The sequence below is a fragment of the Heteronotia binoei genome, chromosome 5 (assembly GCF_032191835.1).
Source record: "Heteronotia binoei isolate CCM8104 ecotype False Entrance Well chromosome 5, APGP_CSIRO_Hbin_v1, whole genome shotgun sequence".
Taxonomy (NCBI): domain Eukaryota; kingdom Metazoa; phylum Chordata; class Lepidosauria; order Squamata; family Gekkonidae; genus Heteronotia; species Heteronotia binoei.
This window is the reverse complement of record NC_083227.1, coordinates 109,539,976-109,562,966: the sequence shown is the minus strand read 5'-3', so window position 1 is coordinate 109,562,966 and position 22,991 is coordinate 109,539,976. Positions and strand designations below refer to the sequence as shown.

At 46.0% G+C, this 22,991-nt stretch overlaps 1 protein-coding gene across 1 annotated transcript in view; it reads left to right on the top strand.

The window, feature by feature from the left end:
* LOC132572034 (2'-5'-oligoadenylate synthase-like protein 2) overlaps window positions 1-18,706 on the top strand; it is a 31,348-nt gene extending 12,642 nt beyond the window's left edge. Inside the window, exons 5-6 of the mRNA XM_060238821.1 lie at window positions 16,322-16,424; window positions 18,289-18,706. The gene's annotated coding sequence lies outside the window, so the exon portion shown is untranslated. The remainder of the gene's footprint in view (window positions 1-16,321; window positions 16,425-18,288) is intronic.
* Window positions 18,707-22,991: the final 4,285 nt, after the last annotated feature.

Genomic DNA, 22,991 nt, shown 5'->3' with positions numbered 1-22,991 from the left:
ACCACTCCCAGTCACCTCCCATCCCCTCAGGACTAAGGTGACTCTATATAACCTGTGGACTAGCTACCCACAGGTGTGCCTTCTACTCAGTAAACCCCATTCCCGCTGTGTAGTTACACCCCCGATTCCTGATCAGTTTCGGGACCTTGCCCCTATTCCCTCATTCGTCGCCATCGGAGCCTTCCATTGGAGTCTGCGAGAGGTAGTATTACCCTGTATGTCCATTCCTTTTATGTTCCCCTATCGATCTCTCTATATTTCCTAGACCTGTGTGAATGTATGATTGATGTTGTATCTTGTGTGAACGAACTATTGTTTCAAATAAACCACAATTGATTTTATTAAATTAGAGTCCTTTATTGAGCATTGACTCTCTGATCGGTTGAGCCTGGTATACACAGATAATAAAAGATTCCTTTTTGGGGCTAACTGTCTCTCAATCTAATTCCCCAATCTCATTTTGAGAGCAGTTTCCCTAACAGAAATTGGTGGAGAAAGCGTTGGCATTATCCTGTTTGTGTGAATGCACGCGAGTCGACACGCGTGTCTTCATACAGACAGACGTAAGGTTGCACCGTTCAGAAAGTCTTGCTAGCGAGGCTATTGCGTGAGTGATTGAGTGAATGAGTTCTGTGTGAACGGCTCTAGCGAGCATCTCTGTATTTGTGGGTTGGGCTGCCCCCATTTCTATCATTCAACTGGACTTCTCAGCCGCACCTAGGAGGCCAGACCCCTCGAAAGAGGACTGAGCCCGATAGAACGCAAGGGGGAAGTCCCGTGAAGTCTGGCCGCCGTCCCGAGGCCTTCTAAACGCGTCTATCGTGGGAGGGAATGTCAGGACAGGCTAGGATTGTTTAAGACCTGGAAAGAGCGCCCTTCCCTTCTCCCTTTTCTTTAGAGCTTAGTGCACACACGCACACACACTACATACACACTCAGACACCCACACACACACACACCCAAGTCCTTACACGAGTCTAGGCCAAGGCTAGTCTAAGGCACCCGACAGTCAGGAGGGCAGGCGGGTCGTAGGACCGCTGCAATCTGACTGCCGGGCAACTTTTATTTTGTTTGCCCGAGACGCGATCGTCGGGTCGGCTCGTGGCTTCCCTTTTGGCTGAGACGCGATCGTTGGGTCGGCTCGTTGCCTAAAACTTTGCCCGAAGACGCGACCGTTGGGTCGGCTCGAGGCTCCCCTTTCTGCCCGAGACGCGATTGTCGGGTCGGCTCGTGGCTTCCCTTTTGGCCGAGACGCGACCGTTGGGTCGGCTCGAGGCTCCCCTTTCTGCCCGAGACGTGATCGTTGGGTCGGCTCGTGGCTTCCCTTTTGGCCGAGACGCGATCGTTGGGTCGGCTCGTTGCCTAAAATTTTGCCCGAAGACGCGACCGTCGGGTCGGCTCGTGGCTTCCCTTTTGGCCGAGACGCGATCGTTGGGTCGGCTCGGTGCCCCGTAACCCTAGCTGAAACACAGTAGGCGAAATATAAGGGGAACCAAAAAGAGAAATCCCCACACGCCACAATGGATATTCTTGCCAAGAAGGAAGAGATCCCCAAATTGGATAAGTGGCTGATAAAGAAAGGAGATAATCCCTGGAAAAAGGGACTCTTTAACCAAGGCCCTGATCCCCTCCAATCCCTCAGGGACATTTTTGAAGAGGGTTGTAGCAACAAAACAATTAGCGCCGGCAAAAGAGATCTTTTTGCCGCGTGGGGCTTGTTTGAAGCCCTACAAGATAGCACTACCCTGAATAAGCAACTCAGGGAACAGCTTGCCCAGAGGGAAGGGCAAATAGAACAGCAAGAGGTGCAGATGGAAAGAAAGGAACAAGAATTAGAGGCAAGCCTTAAGAAACATGCAGAGGTGCTGGAGGACGAGTTCCGGAAGCATACCGCAGAAAAGGAACTCTTACTCCAGACCCATGCAACAGAGATGGATACAATTCGGCAAAACCATGAGGCAGAAAAAGCAGAAGTTTGGCAAAATCATGAGGCAGAAAAAGCAGAAATTTGGCAAAAACATGAGGCAGAGAACGCAGAATTGCATAGGAAATACGCCGCAGAGATAAATAGACTGGCGGGAGAAAACAATAGCTTGGACCTCGACTTGCAGCAGGCAAGTCGAACCATAGAAGAGGTCAAGATAGAGAAAAATACCCTGGCCTTAATACACCAAGATACCATAACGGCTCTAAAGAAGGCCCAATCGCAAGTAAAGGCATTGAGCAAAGAGCTGGAACAAACCAAAGACCGAAATGACAAATTGCAATATGCGCTAGAATACACCTCCGAGAAAAACAAGAAGGCAAGGGAGGCAGTTAGTCACGAAGCATGTAAAAAGGAAATAGAGGCCTTACAGAGGAAATTAGAACTAAAGAAAACCTTCATAGCGGCCGTCTCGGCACCTGGCCTCTATGAGTTTTCATCCGATGAGGAAAGTGAGGACGAGGAGGAAGCACAACCCTCTGAAACTGTTCCCGCCCCAGTATGCCCGGTGGTCACCCGGCAAACTACCACTAAACAGGGGAACGGTAAAGAGACGGTGCAGATAACTAAGGAGGTTAAGGATTGGAAAATTGAAAATGTTAAAATGGCGCACCAAATTCTCGGCCCATATAATAGGGAAACCTCCATCCGATGGATGATGCAAATGTACCGCGAATACCCAAATATAACCATCAGGGAGTTAAATCAGGTCCTGAGATTGGCTCTAAACGGCCCTCATGTAGAAAAAGTGAGAGAAAAGTTGCTACTCGCACACACAGACGCCATAACCACCTTGGAGTGGATAGCTGAACTATTGAGAATCACTTGGAATGAAGAGAATGTTAAATATGTATATACCCAGACCGTGCAAGGTCCAGATGAAGACCCTATGGTCTATCTAGCAAAAAAACAATTCTTAGCCTTAGCTGCCGACGTAGTATTCCCGGAGGAAGAGGGCCAGGAGCCTGACTACGATGACGCTGATTTTATAACAGATGTCATTAAAGGCCTCAACCCAGAGACGCGGCAGTCACTGGGACCCACACATGCACCTAACCCTAAATGGAGCACACTTCATGCTAATCTGGAAAATATTAGTAGATATATGGATACGGTTGCGCAAGGGAAAAAGAGTAATAAGAAAGACCGGGCTAAGGAAACTGTTAGTACGGTTACCTATGCTAACAACGGGCCTCACTCTCAGTATCAGAAGAGGGAAGTTAATCCGGGCCCCTATAACCCATCACAGCCTCCAGTCAATCCTCCAACAGGACAAAATAAGCACGCTCAGGCGCGAAACAATGGGAAACCGGCCAGGCAGAAGCACGTAGCAGGGGGAGGGAATCCTAACTATCAACCGAGAGCCCCTCCTCCACCTGCGCAGCCCTCGGCCCCTTTTCCTTCTCCCACTGTGCAGCCGCCTCCGGCCCCACAGCCCAACCTAATGACGGGCCCTTATGGGGAGGCATATCAAGATTTGCAGAATCAGAGCCGAGGGTACAAGCCTTCCTATAACAGAAAGGCCGAGCGAATGCGTTTTTGGAATTCAATGCCGCCCGAAGAACAGACTCAGAGAAAAGCGCTCTGGAACTTTTTACTCCATGCAGGGTGCGACATGACCAATATGGATCTAGCACCCACTGCACTTTTGATAGAGAGGCAACAACAAGTAATGCAGGGGTGGGGAAATCAGCAGCCGTCTGCTCCCCCGCCTCCACCAACCCAATCTCACTTTGCGGCACCTCAAGGGTATTCACCACCCGTAGCTGCGGTGGCCCAAAACCCGCCTACTCCAATGTACCCTACCGTCCCACTATACACAGCACCAATGGCGGCCGTTAATCAGTTAGCCGCCGTCAGCAATCCCGAATATGAGGAACAGGGTTTGCGCTAGGGGTGCCCGGGGCCCACTAATCTCCCCGAAGGAGTAGTGGCTAGACTTAAGCCAGACACCTGGGGGAGACCAATGGTAAAGGCAGGCATTGGGGCTCCAGGGAACATTAAACCTGCCACTCTATTAGTGGACACAGGAGCATCGATTAGCGTGCTCCATCCAACGCTAGTTACTCAGGGAACCCAGACAGACAGAACTCTGGAACTGGCTGGGTACGCGGGAGGAAGCCACCTCTCACACATCTGGAAAAAGATTCCAATCACTGTAGGGAGACTCAAAGCCACCATGACAGCCTGTAATAATGCAGGAGAAGACGATGGAATGATTGGGGCTCCCTTCCTAAAGAAAAACCATTTAACTGTGGATTTAGCCAATGGACTCCTGTGGCACATCCCGGGAGGTCCGGACTTTATTAATGCTATACACCGATGTGCTGCCCTAAAAGCGCCCTTCCCTGTATGTTCAGTGACGGGAGATCTATGGACCCAAAAGTTTCCCGGGGTGTGGATTGCTGACAAGGCGGAGTGTGGGACGGTGAGAAACGCTTGTGTTCTCATAGAGGGCAAAGATCCTCCTCCCCAGCGTCAGTACAAATACCCCGCAGAAGCGGAAGCAGGAATAGGGAAAACAATTGAGGGTCTGTTGAAGTGGGACGTCATCCTCCCAATGCAGTCCATCTGCAACGCCCCCTTGTGGCCGGTCCTTAAGGCAGATGGAGTAACTTGGAGGATGACGGTGGACTTCAGAGCCCTTAATGCAGTGACTCCCCCGGTGGCCCCGGTGGTTGCAAAATACAACGAGATAGTAGCGGCCATTGCGGCGGGATCTAAATTTTACAGCGTGGTGGACTTGGCCAACGCGTTCCACTCGATCCGCTTGCACGAATCCTGTTGGTATAAATTCGCGTTTACTTTCCGCGGCCAACAGTACGTGTTCAAGCGGACACCGCAGGGCTTCCATTCTAGCCCAAGCATCTGTCACGCGCATGTTGTGCAGATGTGGGACCGACTGCTGCCTGGATCAAAGGATTGCGTGCTCAGCTATGTAGATGACGTGCTGATCCACGCAGAAACAGAGGAAAAGGTCCGGGAGGTCACTGAGGAGGTCCTCAACCTCCTCCAAGAAACTGGCTTCAAAGCAAGCAGGGAGAAAGCCCAGCTAGTAAAGACCGAAGTGAAGTACCTCGGCATCACATTAGGGGCAGAAGGGAGAACACCGGATTCGCAGAGAGTAGAAGTGATATCTAAACTCCCCGCCCCCACAGACCCCCATTCACTAAGAGCTTTGTTAGGCACCTTTAACTTTTCCCGGGATTTCATCGAGATGTTCTCCGAGAAAGCCCGACCTCTTTATGAGCTCCTGAAGAAGGATGTGCAGTGGTACTGGGGACCGGAGCAGCAAAAGGCTTTTGCAGAGCTCAAAAATGACCTCGCAAAAGCTCCGGCGCTCGCCCACCCCGATGTTACCCAGCCGTTTTTCATTCAGTTGGCTATCTCGGAGCACAGTCTGGGGGCTACCCTGATCCAGAGACGAGCGGGATCTCAGCGGGTGGTGGCTTACGCCTCCAGGAACCTTTCTTCCGTGGAGGAGAAATTCTCCCCCTGTGAGAAGGTCTGCCTCGCTCTGGTTTGGAGTTTAACCCATTGGGAGTTTATAATAGGAGGAGCAAGGGTGGTAGTTCAAACTACTCATTCCCCTCTTAAGTATATCCTCTCAGGGAAAGTTAAAGATGGGCAAGTTTCGAACCAAAGGATTGCCCAGTGGACATTGGCGTTAACTAATAGAGGGGTAGATTTCCAGAAGGAGCAAAAGGAACCGCCCTCGCCCTATGGCCTCGTAGTTGAAGGGGAAGAGCATGAGTGTCCGCTGCCAGTGGTACAACATATACCCTGGCCAGTTAATGGAGGAATAACCCTAGCGGAAGCCCGACAACAAGAGCTTGTTTGTTGGTTTTGCGATGGGTCTTCTTTCCATGTAAATGGCTCAGCTCGAACCGGCTACGGCGCCATTAGAGTGCCGGATTCCCTAGTCCTTAAAGGAACCGTCCGCCCTCATTCTAGCCAAGCCGCAGAAGTGGAGGCAGTGCTAGCAATCCTCCAGTTTGAGCCTCTGGATGTTCCCCTAGCCATTTTTACAGATTCTCATTGGACGGTGCAGGCGATTACAGCCTGGCTGCCCATTTGGAAGAAACAGAATTGGCTGAATAGCGAGGGGAAAACGGTCGCGCACTCTCAGAAATGGCTGCAAATAGCTGAGAGAATAGAGGCGCGAACTGACTCCACCTACGTGACTCACGTTAAGGGACATCAGAGACAATATACAGAGGAAGGGATGTGGAACAATAGAGTAGACGCCATTGCCAAAGAAGCTGCATTCGCTGACAACAATCCTTTCCGCTCGCCCCCCACCTTTCCTCTACACCCGGTTACCACTCGGAACCAGAGCAAAGGGAGAGAAATCTTGATGGATTTGGGCGAGCTCCAGAAAGACGACCCAGAGATCCTGGAGCTTGCAAAAGCCCAGAAGGATGAAACGGGGAAATACACTATTATTCAGCAAGATGGTATTTACTGGGCAGTAGATAGCCAGGGGGAGCAACACTGGATTGTGCCCCTGCAGGTCAGAGGGGATTTAATCAAGTTTGTGCACGAGCAGGGACACCGCGGTGCAAATCTAACTTTGGAGCGGGTAAAGGAGACGGGCTGGTGGCCAGGCATGCGCCAGGAAGTCGCGCAGTGGGTTAATAATTGCCTTGCGTGTGCTATGGTTAATGCCGACACATCAGGACCCAAAGCTCCCATCCAACACCAAAGAATAGAGGGACCCTGGGCTCGTATACAAATTGATTTTATCGGCCCCCTTCCCCGCACAGCAAGAGGAAATCGATACTGCCTCACGGTGATCGATCCTTTCAGCAAATGGGTGGAGGCTTTCCCTTGTAAATATAACACTGCCACTACAACTGCTAAAATTTTATTCAATCATCTGTGGACGAGATGGGGGATCCCGAGGGTCATGGACTCGGATTTGGGGTCGCACTTCATCGGGGAGGTCACAAAGGAATTGTGCAAAGCCTTGGGGGTGGAACAGCGGTTTCACATTGCCGGGCACCCCCAAGCATCAGGGGCAATTGAGAGGACTAACCGGACTATCAAGGAAGCCCTACGGAAAGTAGTAAAATCCACAGGCAGGGATTGGGACGAGAAGCTACCCATTATCCTGATGGCGCTGAGGGGAACTACTGCCGTCCATGGTCACACGCCGCATATGGTCATGACAGGAAGGAAAATGGTGTTGCCAGAAGCCTTCTGGCTCAAAACACAACTTCCATCTGACTGGATGCCGGTGGTTGTGAATGACGCGTGGGTGCAATCGCTAGTCACGGAGGTCCACAATATCCATCTGGAAGTAGCTAAACAACTAGGAAAAACACAACAGGCAATGGATCAGAGACTAGGCTGGGTTAAAAATCCTCGAGTGTGGGATCCAGGCCAGCTAGTGCTATATAGGAGATTCTCGCAAAACGAGCACTCCTTGGAAGCCAAATGGTTAGGTCCGGTCCCGATAACACTAAGGATCAGCCCAGCAGTCTACCAAGTAGAAATTCAGAAAAAGAACGGAGAAACCTGGCGAAAGTACTTCCATTGTTCCCAACTCAAGGAATGGAAGGGGACTGCTCCAGCTAACACTAATCTGATTCAGCAACCTGAAGTGGCGCCGCCGCAGAAAAGAGCTGAAATCCGACAAATCTCTGTCATGCCATGCCCCGAGCCGGTGGATTTCCCCTTAAGCGACACATTCCTCACCCTGGGTATAACCTGAACAAGTCAAAAATAGGAAAAAGATTCCTGAGACAGACCTGTCCACAGTAATCTAGGGGGGGGGGGTATAGGAGACAAGAACACCGAACACAAACAATCGCAGCAAGTTTTTTTTTTTCTCCTCTTTTCTTCTCTCCGGTGAAATTGCTCCTTCCCTTTCCCCTCTTCCCCAACCTTGTTTTAGTACTTTGACTCTTTCAAGCCTATAGAAATAGCAAGAAGGGTCTACAGCGCAATCTTATCTTTTATTTCCAGGTACACAATATGGATTACCAGAATGTAAAGGTGAGATTTGTGGGAACAATGATGCATGCAATGTATTTAGTGTTGATGTTAACGCAGGAGAAATGTACAGCTGATAGAGCAGTATTGCCCACGATAGTCCCATTCTCTCATTGGAGATGTAAAACAAGCCTATACCCCAAGGAAATCATGCTATGCAAAATCATAAAGTCTAATTATGGGGAAAATGACAGCAGACTTCCCAGAAGCAGCTATGACTTTCGCAGCTGTGATGAAGAATGGGTTAGACCACCTAATATGATCTTGTTATGTGCTGGGACTAGAATGCTAACGCAGGAACTGTACTGTTTTTCCCATGAGGACACCATGAGACCTCTAGTGCCAATGCATTGTGTTTATGTCCCAAAAGGCCCACGGAAATTAACAACAACTCCTACAATAACTCCTAGCGCTACTCCAGCCTCTAAAGGGTTTACTGAGGACATGGGGCCATACTGTGAAATTGCCATGGTGTCGACCGCAGTATGGAATGCAGGAGACCCCTTCAAATTTATATTATCAATTGGCTCCAGGATAGAAAAACCGCTTGCGTTCTCAATACAGACACCTAGTGGAGAGACGCATCATTACCAGCTAACCGCATGGTCAAATAGAAATTGGATCGTTACTGATTTGGAGTTGGGAACACAGGGACCTCCTGACTGGTTTATAGTAATAGACCCTCTATGCCAGCAGGAGCCCGCGATGGGAATGAAATTCACCAAATTAGGTACTTTCAACACAGAGCTTCCATCGGAGGAAGGAAACTATACCCTCACGATAGGGAATTCCACCCAGCTCCAATTCAACCCTCTCATTCCCGACGCTGAGAGCACATTAAGCGCCAACTCTCACATAATTGGTTCACATGTGATTAAAAGGGATATAAAGGAGCAAGTTTTAATTCGCCCACAAATGGTATTAAAGGAAATCAGGGTCAGCCTGACGGGATTGAATACCATCGAAAAATTGCCACAATGCGCTCCCTACTTGGAACCCAGTAAGAAGGGTTGGGAAGCTTGGCTGCAGTTATGGGTGGGGAACACACCTCGCAGATTGAGACGATCTGTAGGAGACTGGGTAGCACCAGTTGCTGGAGGAGTAGCGGTTTTAGATTCTATAAATATAGAAACACTAGCAAATAAATTTGCCTACGCTACCTCCTATATTTCCCAGCTAGGAAAACCCATTAATGACTCTTTCCACACCATCTCTGAAGTCCAGCATTCTATCAGCTCCATTTTAGTAAATTGGGAAAACCAAATTGAAAGGGATTTCGCCTTGCTGTTGAGAGGCACTCAATCCCTACAGTTAAATATTTCTTTGGCGCTGGCATGCACCCAGGCTCAAGCTATGAATTTAGCAGTAACCATGGGCATGATCAGGCAAGCCACGGAGGGAAATATCCCACTAGAAATCAAGCAATTAATTAGACCAGAAATTCCCACCCCACAACTGGAATTGGAAGCCTGGTGGACTCTGGTTAATACATCTTTTTCTGTGGACAGGCAGGAGCTAAGACTTCTCATCCTGATGCCCACGGCACAAAGGTTCTTTTATGTGCACCCCGTTGTGCCACTAGGACTGCAAGTGGGACCAACTGACGTTTTGTATTCCTCGGACTCAGACAAATGGGCCAGGAATGACAACGGAAGTTGGGAAGCTGTAGACTTACAAGCATGTGTACACAAGGACAACTTGGGATTTATTTGTGATGAGCAGACCTTACACACTCACCACCCTTGTGTGAACCCCCTAAGGGACTCTCCCCGAGAATGCAAATATGCGCTCAGGCAAGAGAATGCCTCCGCTTTTGTGTATTTGGGAAGAGGGTGTGCTTGCGTGAGGACATATTGTGAGTACCTCATCATAAATACCTTCCACATCCAACCCATGTTGCCAGGTGTCAACAGATGTTTCTGCAACCTATCTTCCATTGTGGGGTGCGATATAGAGTTCACTGTTCCCATATGGACTAGGGAGGAAATCCTGTTGGCCCCTAGCCTGTTCAAATTCATTCAGCCAGTTTTCCTGGGCATGGGGCTGCGGGCGATTAGATCCTTGCTGTCCCATCCCCTTTTAAGACAGACCTTGCAAGACATTAAGAGGAGCGGAGATACAGCCTCCATGGTGGTTAAACACGATGGACAGGAAATCTCCGGGCTTTTAACACAAATCAAGGACACGGGAAAGCATTCGTTCCTTGACGCGCTCCTTGGCTGGAGCCCTACTGGGTCGGCGATACTTAACGTAGCCTTGCACCCTATTGTGGTCATTTTGGTCTTCCAGATTATACTCTGTATTGCAATAATTGTCTTGGGGTGCTGGCTGAGAAAGCAGCTAAAGAAGGTGGACGAGCTCCAAACCATGTGGAGATATCGCCCCCTTGTCATTGAGAAGCCCTAAGTACCGCCTCGACTCCCCTCCCCACTCGTGCGAGGGGGGGGGGGCTCCCGTTCCTTATTCCTTTTCCAAAATCTTTCTTTTACTTGTAAGGGAGGGCTGTAAAGCCCAAGGGAAAGGGAGAGGGGAGAAAGGCGACGAAACCGAACCGTGGAGTGCGGACCAGCAGTGGCAAGGTAGAACTTGCAAGGAATGCTTCCCGAGGGTTCAGAAGTCTTCATCGGAAGACTCCCATCGGGTGCGTGTCCTGCTTTGCCACTTCAGGCTCCCATCTGAACTGGATTGCGCCAGGCGCTTCAGTTCAACAGGCCCGCTGAGACCCCCGGTTCTGCAGCCCCACATGTTTGACAACAGCGGGGACCGGTCTGGTCACAGGCTAAAGCCGCCCGATCATCCCCCTCTGGTGCCTCGATCCCACCAAGTGACTAAAAGGTCACAACGAGTCAAATGGAGGCTCGGCCCACACTATATTCTAAATCCCTGCATCCTGTTTATGGGTTTGGAAAACTTCTCCCTCCTTGTTCACCCCTGGATAAAGTTTTAATGGTTGAAAACTCCACTGCCCCGTCGCTCCCAGGTCACCCTGGACTTGAGGCATTTGCATAAACCTCTTCTGCGCATGCCCCAACTTTCGGGCTGGGAAGCGAAGGACGATGGGAAATGTAGTCCCCACAGCCAGTACATTATTCTGAATGTCATCTCTCAGCCCCTCGCTTTGCTCCTATGGAAAGTTCTATCTTTTACCAAGTAAAGGGTGGGCTTGTTAGCCCAGGGGGGGTGAGGGGAAGTCCAAATTGAGCAGAACAAACTCAGGGCATTCTTGCAAGTGTTGGATCGCTTCTTGATGGTCTAGATAACAGTCCCACCAAGTGATCCATCACTACAAGGCCCGAAGTGACTCTGGGACGGAACCTGTTCTGACCCAGAGAGACTCCCAGCAGTCCAGTGTTTGAGCTCTGTGACTCTTCCGGCGCTCTGTGATCCTGAAGGAACATAGGGTACGGAGAGGGGAAGAAGTTGCAGACGCTCAAAGCATCAGGAACCTGGTGCAGCCTCTGTTCTGACCCATTGGGACACCTGAGCGTGCAGCCCTTACCCACATAACTGTGGAAGGGACTCAGGCTGTGCATGAGCACCCGAACCGAGGAGCTTAGGAAAACTCTCTCTCGCTCTCAGGCGCCCTGTGTCTGTCAACTATCTTCTAGATTAAAAGCAACATAGGTGAAGAGCGATCTCGGAGCCCATGGCACACCTGAACAGTAGCCTTCCGGGAGCCGCTATTCCCACAGGAACGGACCGAACTTAGGTCCATTTATTTGGAAAATATTTTACAATGTCCTACTCCCAACATGCCCTAGGCTTAGTTCATCTGCATAAACACACTATGCGCATGCACTAACCCAAAGCACAGGATTGAGGACATCTGGGACTTAGAGTTCCAACGCCATACGTGGGCAATGAACTGTTGATTTTAAGATTTGTCTATCTTTTACCAGAGAAGGTTGGGCCGCCGAAGCAGCCCGAGGGTTAAAAGAGGGCAGGCGGTGACACTTGCCCTCCGGAGCGCGGAGCTCCAGCTAAAAGTTCCGCCCACCTAGGGTCTCAGGGGGCCAGAACAGACTCTGCACCAGGTACCATACTTGCAGGGGCACCCTGAGTTTGTAAAGGCGCACACGAGACCAGGCGGAATGCTTGAACCCGGCCCCACCGGGAGAGCCAAACGCACCGAAGCACCTTCAAGTCACAGTGACCCTGGTGTTCCCCACAAGGATAAGGCGCCCCATAATAGAAAAACCACTTAAGAGTGACCACAAGCCTTTCTGGGGTGACTCTGAATAAGGGGGTGCCCCACAATGGCCCAAGAAACCCATTCCAAAGCATAAGGGTATTTGCATATGTGCCTCCCACTTGGTCTGCGTAATGAACTGTATGTCATCATCGCCTGGCGCCTCTGCAAACCGCCCTGTCTAGTGATGGACGGCAGGGCGACGCAGGAAAAAGTGACGTGGCAGTATAGCAGTTGCCATCTCCCGGGCGGGAGGGTTAACATAAAATAAGGTCTTGAGTGGTTGTACTCATGTTTGTATGTTTTTAGATCTATTTTTATACCAAGAAAAGGTTGCCCGCCCTTGGGTGGGCAGGCTTGTGGAAAAATTAGAGCAGGCTTTTGGAGAAATTACAAGACCGAACCAAGGAGTAGGGAGTTGGAGGGAGCAAGAATCAAGTTACCCCTTTTTGCAGGGGTTCTTTCCTTGCTTCACCAAGAAACATCTCCCGGGCACAGGCCTCTCCAATGGTGCAGGTTCGGAGAAGCCTACCCAATGGAATGACTGGCCCAACTTGACACACTCCTCCCCATGATCTCCACTATACCATCAGATTAGTGGGGGAAATGGCAGAAATCTCCCAAGCTGCTTTGCAAGAAATCATTTACATACCCCACGCCTACTGACGGGTTACTGGCATCATGATATGGGCACAGCCTCGCAGGAAGTGGGAACTACCATGCAACCCAGATCCCACCCCTGCCGGTCAAAAAAACCTTGATTGACGGGCAGGGATCCTTAGGCCAAACACCAACTTGGACTAAGGTTTCTTTATGTGAATGTTTTTAGTATTTATGTTTTTCTATCTTTTACCAAGTAAAGGGGGAGTCCCCCCCTCCCAGTCAGGGAGGGACTCCAAGAGGCCCTAAAAGAGAACCACGCTTATAGCTGGTTCTCCGGAGCCCAAACGGGCTCCAGATTAAAAAAGGGGAAAGCGGCCAGTGGATCAACTTCCCCGAACCTACAACATGGGAGAGGCCTTTCCGCGGCCGTGCTCCCCGGTTCGGGTTGTTGGTCCATAGGCCTGCACTTCCAGGCGTATGCTTTCCCCCTCCGCAAAGCTGGGTAGGCATGAGAAACGAGGTGCTTCAAGGTTGAAGGAAGCAAACTAATGTCAACTGGAAAAAACTGTAACCTCATCAGGAAAGTTGGTTTTGTAAAAATGCTTCAACAGAATTTGCTAAATGTTACTCAAAGGATGTATAACATAAGCAAAGTATGTGAAGATTTCTCCCAGAACCCCATTGTTCTCTAAATTTGCATAAGTGCCCCGGAGACCCCTCTAGATAGGGTCTCCCCAGGTCATGTGAACGGACCCTCGACGAGGTCCGAGCTACGTCGGATGTTTCCGTTTGGAGCATGCTCCGATAGAAGCCTGGCTTCACTGTGGGCAGCCTGGATACAAGGGGGGGGGGGTGGGATATCCGCAGCAGACTCCTCGGCGCCGCCGGCCTCCTCCCCTCCAGAAAAAGACTACAGACAAGCCAAATAAGAAGGGAACCCTCTTCTGTCCCCAGTGTGGAAGTTATCGAGGGGGGGAGAAGAAGAAGCCTGAAGACCAAAGGTCAGAAAATAGACAGATGAATTATGTACTAGCATAGTGTTAGGATTTTTTTTTTTTTGTATGAGTATGAAATGTAACACAGAGATTTTGAATGATTTGCCTTGTGAATCCGTTGATAATATGTAATGCTTATTGCCTACCTAATCAACTATTGCAGCCTAGCCGGCCTAGACTGCGCGCATGATTTTTGCTTTTAAGTAATCTTTGATTCAAATACTTTGTATTATGTGATTTTATTATGTGTTCTTATGGATCTTAATAATGCTACATGAAATACTGAATATGCACAATGTATCCCAGAAGGCCTCCCTGTAAGCATGAACGCCAAGGAAGGATCTGATGGCCCAATTGGCGTTTTAAAATTGTGTTTTTGAGTAGTTTTAAGATAGTGGCTCCAACCTTTTTGCAGGTAGCCGGTATTCCCCAGTAGACACCCCATGCCTCAAGGGCTTACCGCCCTCTTACTAAAGCCCCGTTTTCTTTTTCTTCACGAGACTTTGCCACTAGACGGTGACGTCAGTCTCGAGGGGGGGAACTGTGAGAAAATGACCCCTCTGTCACAAACATGGTTGCCAGGGCGCCTGGAGAAGTAAGCTTGCATCCGCCTGGCCAGTGAATGCGAGTAAACTATCCAGGGACTATGTAAGACTCTCGTGTACCCATTAATAAGTATACAAGTGCTTGAGACGGGCACAGAGTGTCTGCAGCCGCACACAAACATTTCCCCGCTACTGCGTGGAACCCGCCATGGCGAGGAGGAGGCTGCGCCGCCACGGAGCTGTCCAGGCGAACGGTGTTGAAGCGCTAAGCATGGAAGCCACTGTGTTTCGCTAACGCCACATGTAGCCATCTTCCTGCCTGGTTGGGCTTCATTCCTTCTAAGTGGGAACCTCACGTACACACCTTGAGTCATTCCTAGCCCGCAAGCAACCTATCTAGTTCATGAATGGATTAATAGCTCCACTATTAATCCTGATTGCCAAAGTGATTTCCTGAACAACAGTCCTCGCCCAGGAGAGTTAAGAAAGAGGAAGAATCTCTCCTGACACATCCAAGCCCTTTTGTCTACACCGGAATACCTAGGTTCATATCTGATTCTCTATTGTCCCTTTCCCAGTTAATCCCATCTCCTCCCAATCACCCAACCATTCCCATATTGATATCAGCGGAGCCGCCCCAGGCCCTGTCGCAACTTGGAAGTTTCCAGGATGCCCAGGATGAAGGTGATGTTCATTGGTTGAAGCACACATCCAATCAGGTGTCGCCATGGACTCGCCATTGGTCCAGCCGATGTCCAGCCTTCTTGGTCATCAGCAGAACCTCCCATTACCACTCCCAGTCACCTCCCATCCCCTCAGGACTAAGGTGACTCTATATAACCTGTGGACTAGCTACCCACAGGTGTGCCTTCTACTCAGTAAACCCCATTCCCGCTGTGTAGTTACACCCCCGATTCCTGATCAGTTTCGGGACCTTGCCCCTATTCCCTCATTCGTCGCCATCGGAGCCTTCCATTGGAGTCTGCGAGAGGTAGTATTACCCTGTATGTCCATTCCTTTTATGTTCCCCTATCGATCTCTCTATATTTCCTAGACCTGTGTGAATGTATGATTGATGTTGTATCTTGTGTGAACGAACTATTGTTTCAAATAAACCACAATTGATTTTATTAAATTAGAGTCCTTTATTGAGCATTGACTCTCTGATCGGTTGAGCCTGGTATACACAGATAATAAAAGATTCCTTTTTGGGGCTAACTGTCTCTCAATCTAATTCCCCAATCTCATTTTGAGAGCAGTTTCCCTAACATGTATTTATCTATCCAATGTGTAGCAATGACCAATCTTGCTGACGCTATTAATATATGTATTAGTTCAGCTGTGCCAGAGCTAATTTTTCTGTCTGTCCAGTTGTGGAGTAGAAGATGTCAGGTTCCCAAGGTAATTCTATATTTGTGATGTTTTTAATTTGTAGTCTGATTTGTTGCCAAAATTTAAGTATGTGATTACAACGCCACCAGCCATGAATATAGTCTGCTTTCTCTCCACATAGTTTTTTACATAGTGGATCGATAGAGGGATTAATTTTATTTAGTTTTTGAGGGGAGAAGTACCATCTGAGTAGGGTTTTATGAAATTGGAATTTTAGGTTTAGTACATTAGGTTTACTTCCGTACGAGTTCCAGATGGTTTCCCATTGTTGATCATCTATGAATTTCTGGCAGTCTGTGCTCCATTGATTTTTGTAGAGATGAGTTTTATTATCATAGTGTGATATTATCAATTTGTAGAATTACAGTCCTTTTGTATTACCTTTTAAATACTTAATAAACGTTTCAAAGCATGTTTGCTGACATGTGAAGGTTTCTTTTATTTTCTTTGAGTAAAACATATCTTTAATTTGTAAATAACGGAACCAGTTGATACTGAAACAAAGTTTTTTCCTCTAATGCCTTTTTTTCCTATAAAGTTGTTCTTATGTCCTATAAAGTTGTTCTTGTTCTTATGGGTCTATTAACTGCTAACAATTTTTTGTTCTCCAATTAAGGAATTCCGAATTCTGGAAGCCTGGTAAAAATCACTGTTGGGATAAAAAGGAGGAGTAACGTATGATTTCAGGAACAAATTTCTTGTGCTTCTGTCTCCAAAAAGTAAGTAATGAATGAAGAAAAATGTTTTGTTTGAAGTTAGTTTTTGATTGGAGGCTATGATTCCATAGAAGGGACTCAGGTAACTGGCTTCTACCAAATTCCAATCTGCATAGTTACAGTTTATTATAATTTTGGTGATTTGTGATAGAAGTATAGCATGATAGTAAGACCATAAGTCGGGAAAATCCATGCCACCTTGTGAAGAGGGTTGGATGAGTGTTCTATGACTGATTCTTGCCTTGCCTTGTGCCCATAAAAATTTGTTTAAATCTGATTGCCACTTACCTATTGTCACTTTAGTAAGGAATATTGGAAGCAAATGGCATAGAAAAAGATATTTTGGAATAACAAAAATTTTTATAAGATAAAATCGATCAAGCCATGCGAATTTTAGGTTCTCCCATTTTTTTAGTTGAAGTAGTATATCTTTGTGCAAAGAATCATAATTGAAGTTTCAATTTGGAAAATGGACTCCCAGAAGTCTCCATGAAGTTTTAGTCCAATTATATTTACCTATTTTGTTTATCTCATTGGTTAATTTTTTACGTAAATTTATCGGGAAAATTTCTGATTTGAGGTTATTGAATGTGATGCCTGATATGGAGCTAAAAATTTTTTAAAGCAAGTTTAATCCTGTAAGCGACTGTATGGGGAAAGAGATGTAAAGGGTGGGGTCATCTGCGTAAGCCGCCAATTTATGGTTAGTGTCTCCGATTTCTATGCCCTTAATTTCTTTGTTCTGTCTAATCACTTCCATTAAAGGTTCAAATGCTAGGAGAAAAAGGAGGGGGGACATAGGGCATCTCTGTCTAGTACCTTTTTGGATGGGAAAAGGGATTGATGAATGACCATTTATTAGTAAACAGGCAGATGGAGTGTTGTAAATGGCTTCTATACAATTTTTGAAGTGTGGTCCAAAATCCATTAAGTCTATAATGTTTTTTAGGTAAGGGAACTCGACACTGTCCAATGCTTTTTTGGCATCCAATGACATTACCAAAGTGTTTTTTAGGTTTAGAATGCAATATTGTATTATATTTATGGTTTTCCGAATAGTGTCAGTGATGTTTCGGTGGGGGAGAAAACCTGATTGCTCTATATTTATATAAGCTGGAAGAATTGATTTGAGTCTGTTGGCCAGAATTTTGGTAAAGATTTTTGTGTCTAGAATTAGAAGAGATATAGGGCGATATGAAGATGGGAAAAGCAGATCTTTATTGGGTTTTGAAATTACTATTAAGTTGGCATGTGCCCATGATGGGGGCATGCCCCCAGTATTAATAATAGAGTTGCAAAGGTCTTTCAGTGGATCGACTAATTCTTGTTTGAATAATTTGAAAAACTCAGAAGGGTATCCGTCCTCTCTAGGTGAGGTTTAGTTTTTTAATTGACTGATTGCCAATTCTATTTCTTTAGCTGTGATTTCTGCCTCCATTAAGTTCTTATGTCCTGAAGAAATTCTGTTGACTACATTATTTTTTATTAAGAAGTCTTGTATTTTGATTATTTAAGGTGATTTCGTTGCATAAAACTCAGTGTAAAATTTCGCAAAAGCTTTTATAATTGAGTTGGATGATGTGAGAATATCACCGGAGTCATTTTTCAGGGAATATATGTGTCTTTCTTTTGTTACTTCGCTTTCCATGCTAAAAAGCAAAGAGATTTTTTTGTTCTAATACAGTATTTTTGTTTTGTGTAGATTAGGTTTCGTTGAATTGCTTTGTTTTCTAGGGTTTCCAAAATCTTTCTTTCAGCTGTTAGTTTTTGATACGTCTTTTGGCTGGCTGTCTTTTTGTTCAATTGTTCTAGTGTTTTGATCAGTGTTTGTAAGGACTTAACTGTTTCTTTATGTTCTTTTTTTTAGGTGTGAGGATATTCCAATGAGTTGACCATGGAGGGTGGCTTTGAAAGCCTCCCACCATGTTGATTGGGAGGTTTCATCTGGTAAGTTTTCATTAAAGAACTGTTTAATACTGGTCGCTATTTGTCATTTTACATTGTCACATCTTAGGATAGCTGTGTTCAAGGACCATTTACGTGCTGCCTTAATGTGTTCAAATGAAGTGAGAGCGCATGGAGCATGGTCTGTCCAAACTTTGCATTCTAGGTCAGCTGATTTAATTTTTTCTACCAATGAGTATGATGCCAGAATGTTGTCTATTCGTGAATATGACTGGAATCTGTTTGAAAAAAAGCTGTAAACTTTTGTATGTGGATTTTTAAGTCTCCAGATGTCAATTAAAGCAAAATTGTCTAATAAAAGCTTCAATTGTGTGAAACGATTTTTTGTTTCTGTTGTATGTTTCTTTGTGCCTGATTTATCCAGTATTTTGTCTGCAATGTAATTGAGGTCCCCTCCCAGAAGGACCTCTCCTTCTTGAAACTCTTGCAGAGTTGTTAATGTCTGTTTTAGGAATTTGATTGAAGCGTATTTGGAGCATATATGGAGCCTAACGTAACCAGATGGCCATCCAAAAGGCCTTTCACAAAAATGTATCTGCCTTGCTGGTTTATGAGTTGGGCTTTTTGTTCAAACTGGATCCTCTGGACTTTGAGGAGCCTGGAGCATGAAATTGTTGCCCGAACCAAGACTATTTTAAAAGAGGGTAATCCGAGGATCTGATATGGGTTTCTTGAAGAAACGTTATGTGTGGCTTAAGTTTCAGTAGATATGAGGTAATCCTACATTGTTTGCCATGGTTATTTAAGCCACGGACATTCAGTGAGACAATTTGATAACCTAGAGCCATAACCAATACTAGACGGTAGTGAGACTAATAGAGTTAAGGTGTGAGAGCTTAGCACTTGTAAATGTGTAATGTAGCACAAAGTACTGTAAACCTGTTTAATTTACTAAGCAATTGCTCTATAACAGTAAATCAAAGGAAACTTATTCTACTTCTATATCAGCAAATCCAATGTGCAAGTTAATAACACAAACCAAAGGAAAAAACATGATCAATAACTTAAAATAAAATAAAAAGGAAGATCACTGCAGACCAGTGAATTAAAGGAAATTTAATTACACAGTTATTACTAATAAATGAATCTAATCCTACAGATTCTAGAGTGCCTATAAAATCTAGGAAGAAACAATAAGGTGAAAAACTGGAAGTGGGTCCTATTTCAGTAGGTCCTCCAAACCCCCTCCCATGTCTATTAAGTAGATATAATAAGAATGCTATTTAAGGCAGGGGTGTCGGACTCATTTGTTATGAGGGCCGGATTTGACATAAATGAGACCTTGCCGGGCCATGTGTATCATAAAATGTAATGCCAGGTAGCGGACATATAAACTTTATAAAGGGCACAGGCACAATTAAAAACATTTTAAACTTAAAATAAAACATGCTTAAAATATTAGCACACTTGCAATATTTTGTTTTACAGTCTCTGATAAATGTTACCTCTTGCTATGAATTATTGCATCAAAAACTGCAGACAATGTCTGTGCTGTACCATTCTTGAATATGTGCTGTTCAGGTGTTCACATCTGTAAGTTGCAAACCTACTTTTGATTCATTGACATTCATTACAGATATCTCATGGTCAGTGCTTTGAGCCTAAGACACAGAGGATCATGAAGCAGCTGGAAACTGTGAGCTTTTGTACAGAAGTTGCTTCATGCACTAGTCAAGAACATGTGAAGGCACCATGGCACAGACTGAGAGCTATGTGCTCGTCTACAAAACTATAATTTCCCCCAGAAAAATGACTACAACTAAAAAAAAAAAATACAACTTCCCCCCAAAAAACAACTACAAGAACAGAGAGACAGCCATGTACAGTGGTCAGGGTCAGCCTGCTATCTGGGAAGTCTAAATTCAAGACCCCCAATCAAAGGAAAATTTGAAAGGAAAATTTGCTGGGTAAACCTGGGGTGGAACACACACTCAGCCTAATTTTGATATTTCTCATCTAAACAGTTCACACGCTTTCCTATTGAGAAAGACTGGAGGACATGAGTGCAGTGAAAAAGAGGAGGGGAACCCAATTACACCCATAACAAGCCCAACAAAACACTCTCTCTCTCTCTCTCTCTCTCTCTCTCTCTCTCTCTCTCTCTCTGTAGCAAGGCAGAAAGCTCATACCTTCACTAAAACGTTGCTAGTCTTAAAAGCACTCTTTGTAGCTCTCCTGATGGTGGGGACTGGCAAAGGAAGCTCTGGCTCTTTCTTTCCTTCCCTGAGGCATGAGGGGGGGGGAGCCTCAGCCATTCATTAGAAGGAAAAGAGGCTTGTCTCAGTAGCTCTGCAGGGTGATTAATTGAGCCTGGCAAACTTAATCACCCAGTAGAGCTATAGAGCCAAGCTCCCTCATTGGCTGAGGCTGCTCCTGTAATGCTTGGAATGAAACCTGCTATGTTAAATTTAAAAATTCAATAAAATTAAATTGGGGAGTGGGGGGGGGGGGAGAAAGATCTTCTATAAACTGGGATGTTTGAGAAACCCATATATGACCAGGGTTTTGACTCTGATGGAGCTGGATGTGTGAGAGTGGAGCTACCCTCTTGATTTCCCCCAACATAGCAATTGAATGCAGACTCACTAATTTCATTTGTCTCTGGATTATAGGAAAAGCTAATGCACATAAAGTTAAGTTGAGCAAAACAGGTTCAGTGATTTTACCAAGCTATCTCAGAGTCACGGATCAAGCAGGGCCTACTCCACTCACTCAATTATGAGATCTCAAAATAGCTGCTGGATCAGTCTGTCCTACCTTCTGACAACTTGCTTATCACCCAGATTTTCATGCTGCTCTTCGGTCACTGAAAAAGGACAAACTAAAGGATGTTCATGAGAAATCTTTTGTATCTCAAGCAATCTTACCAGTACAAAAGTCCTCAATCTTCTCAATTATTAGCTTGGAAAGTTAAAATGTACAATGAATTTCTGTATGAAAAGCCTCAGGATATTTATAACATCATTCGCTGGCCATACAAAATCAGCTTAAAAAACAGTGCTGCGCCAAGACAGAATGATTCAGGCTGGCAAAATTAATGCAAATAATTGTTTTTCTATTTGAAGTCATGTGGGGAGAGCCTAATCTGGCACACACGCACAAACACGGCCTGCTGCCCTAAGCAAATGCATAGGTCCAGGGCTTTTTTGTAGAAAAAGCCCAGCAGGAATGCAGTAGCATATTAGACCACATCCCCTAATATTAGCATATTAGCTCACACACTCATTAGCATATTAGACCACACCATCTAGGATAATCAATAAATAAAGAAATGGGAAGAAAGAGAAACAAAGAAATGGGAAGAAAGAGAAATAAAGAAATGAGGGGGAAACTTACCTGAACTGTGACAGTAACTTTTCCAGGCCCTGCAGCAATTCTGGCCGGCCAGCCAGCCAGGTCCCTGGCAGGCTGCTGCACAGTACATCTGGGCCCTGTGATCCCTGCCTGGCCCTGGGGAGGCTGCTGCACAGCGTGGCTGGGCCCCACGATCCTCGCTGGCCAGCCAGGCCCCAGGGAGGCTGCCACATGGCTCAGTTTGGCCCTGCAATCCCCGAGGGCCACACCAAGTGACCTCAATGGTTGCATATGGCCCTTGGGATGGAGGTTCCCCACCCCTGAACTAACCCTTCAATTAAATCTATTAATAATTTTTTTAGATCAAATGCCTCATTTAAAAACTCTGTTGGAAACACAACAAAAGATTTTGGAGCAACCAGCTGATGAACCAAATAATCTATGAAGAGTAATAGATTTCTGGGATTTGATAGATTCACTTCCGAATTCTACAAAACTATGCAATCTTCATTATCCCCATATTTACATGATATTTTTTAATTTTGCTTTAGAGACGGGTTCTCTTCCTCAATCACGGTCAACAGCTAACATTTTTGTATTTCCCAAACCCAACAGAGACCCTACAGACTCTAAATCATATCGCCCCCATTTTGCTGATCACAGAATTATAGAATAATAGAGGTGGAAGGTACCTCTAGAGTCAACCCCCTGCACAATGCAGTCCAACCTCCTGAAGTCCAGCCCCCTGCACAATGCAGGAAATTCACAGATACCTCCCCCTAAATTCACAGGATCTACATTGCTGTCAGATAGCCTCTGTTTAAAAACATCCAAAGAAGGAGAGCCCACCACCTCCTGAGGAAACCTGTTCCAGTGAGGAACCGCTCTGTCAGGAAGTTCTTCCTAATGTTGAGCCAGAAACTCTTCTGATTTAATTTCAACCCATTAGTTCTGATCCTACCTTCTGGGGCCACAGAAACTTCCACCCCATCCTCAATATGACAGCCCTTCAAATACTTGAAGATGGTGATCATATCACTTCTCAGCCGCCGCCTCTCCAGGCTAAACATGCCCAGCTCCTTCAACCTTTCTTCATTGGATTTGGTCTCCAGACCCCTCACCATCTTGAATATAAATCATTATTATAAATTATTTACAAATATTTTGACACAGAGACTTAATAGAATTATAGGCAAATACAACTCAACAGAATAAACTGGTTTTATCCTGTAACGGATATGATGGACAATATACAGAAACTATTAAATACTGTATCCCTGATGTATGTATATTAGCGCTAGATGTTGAAAT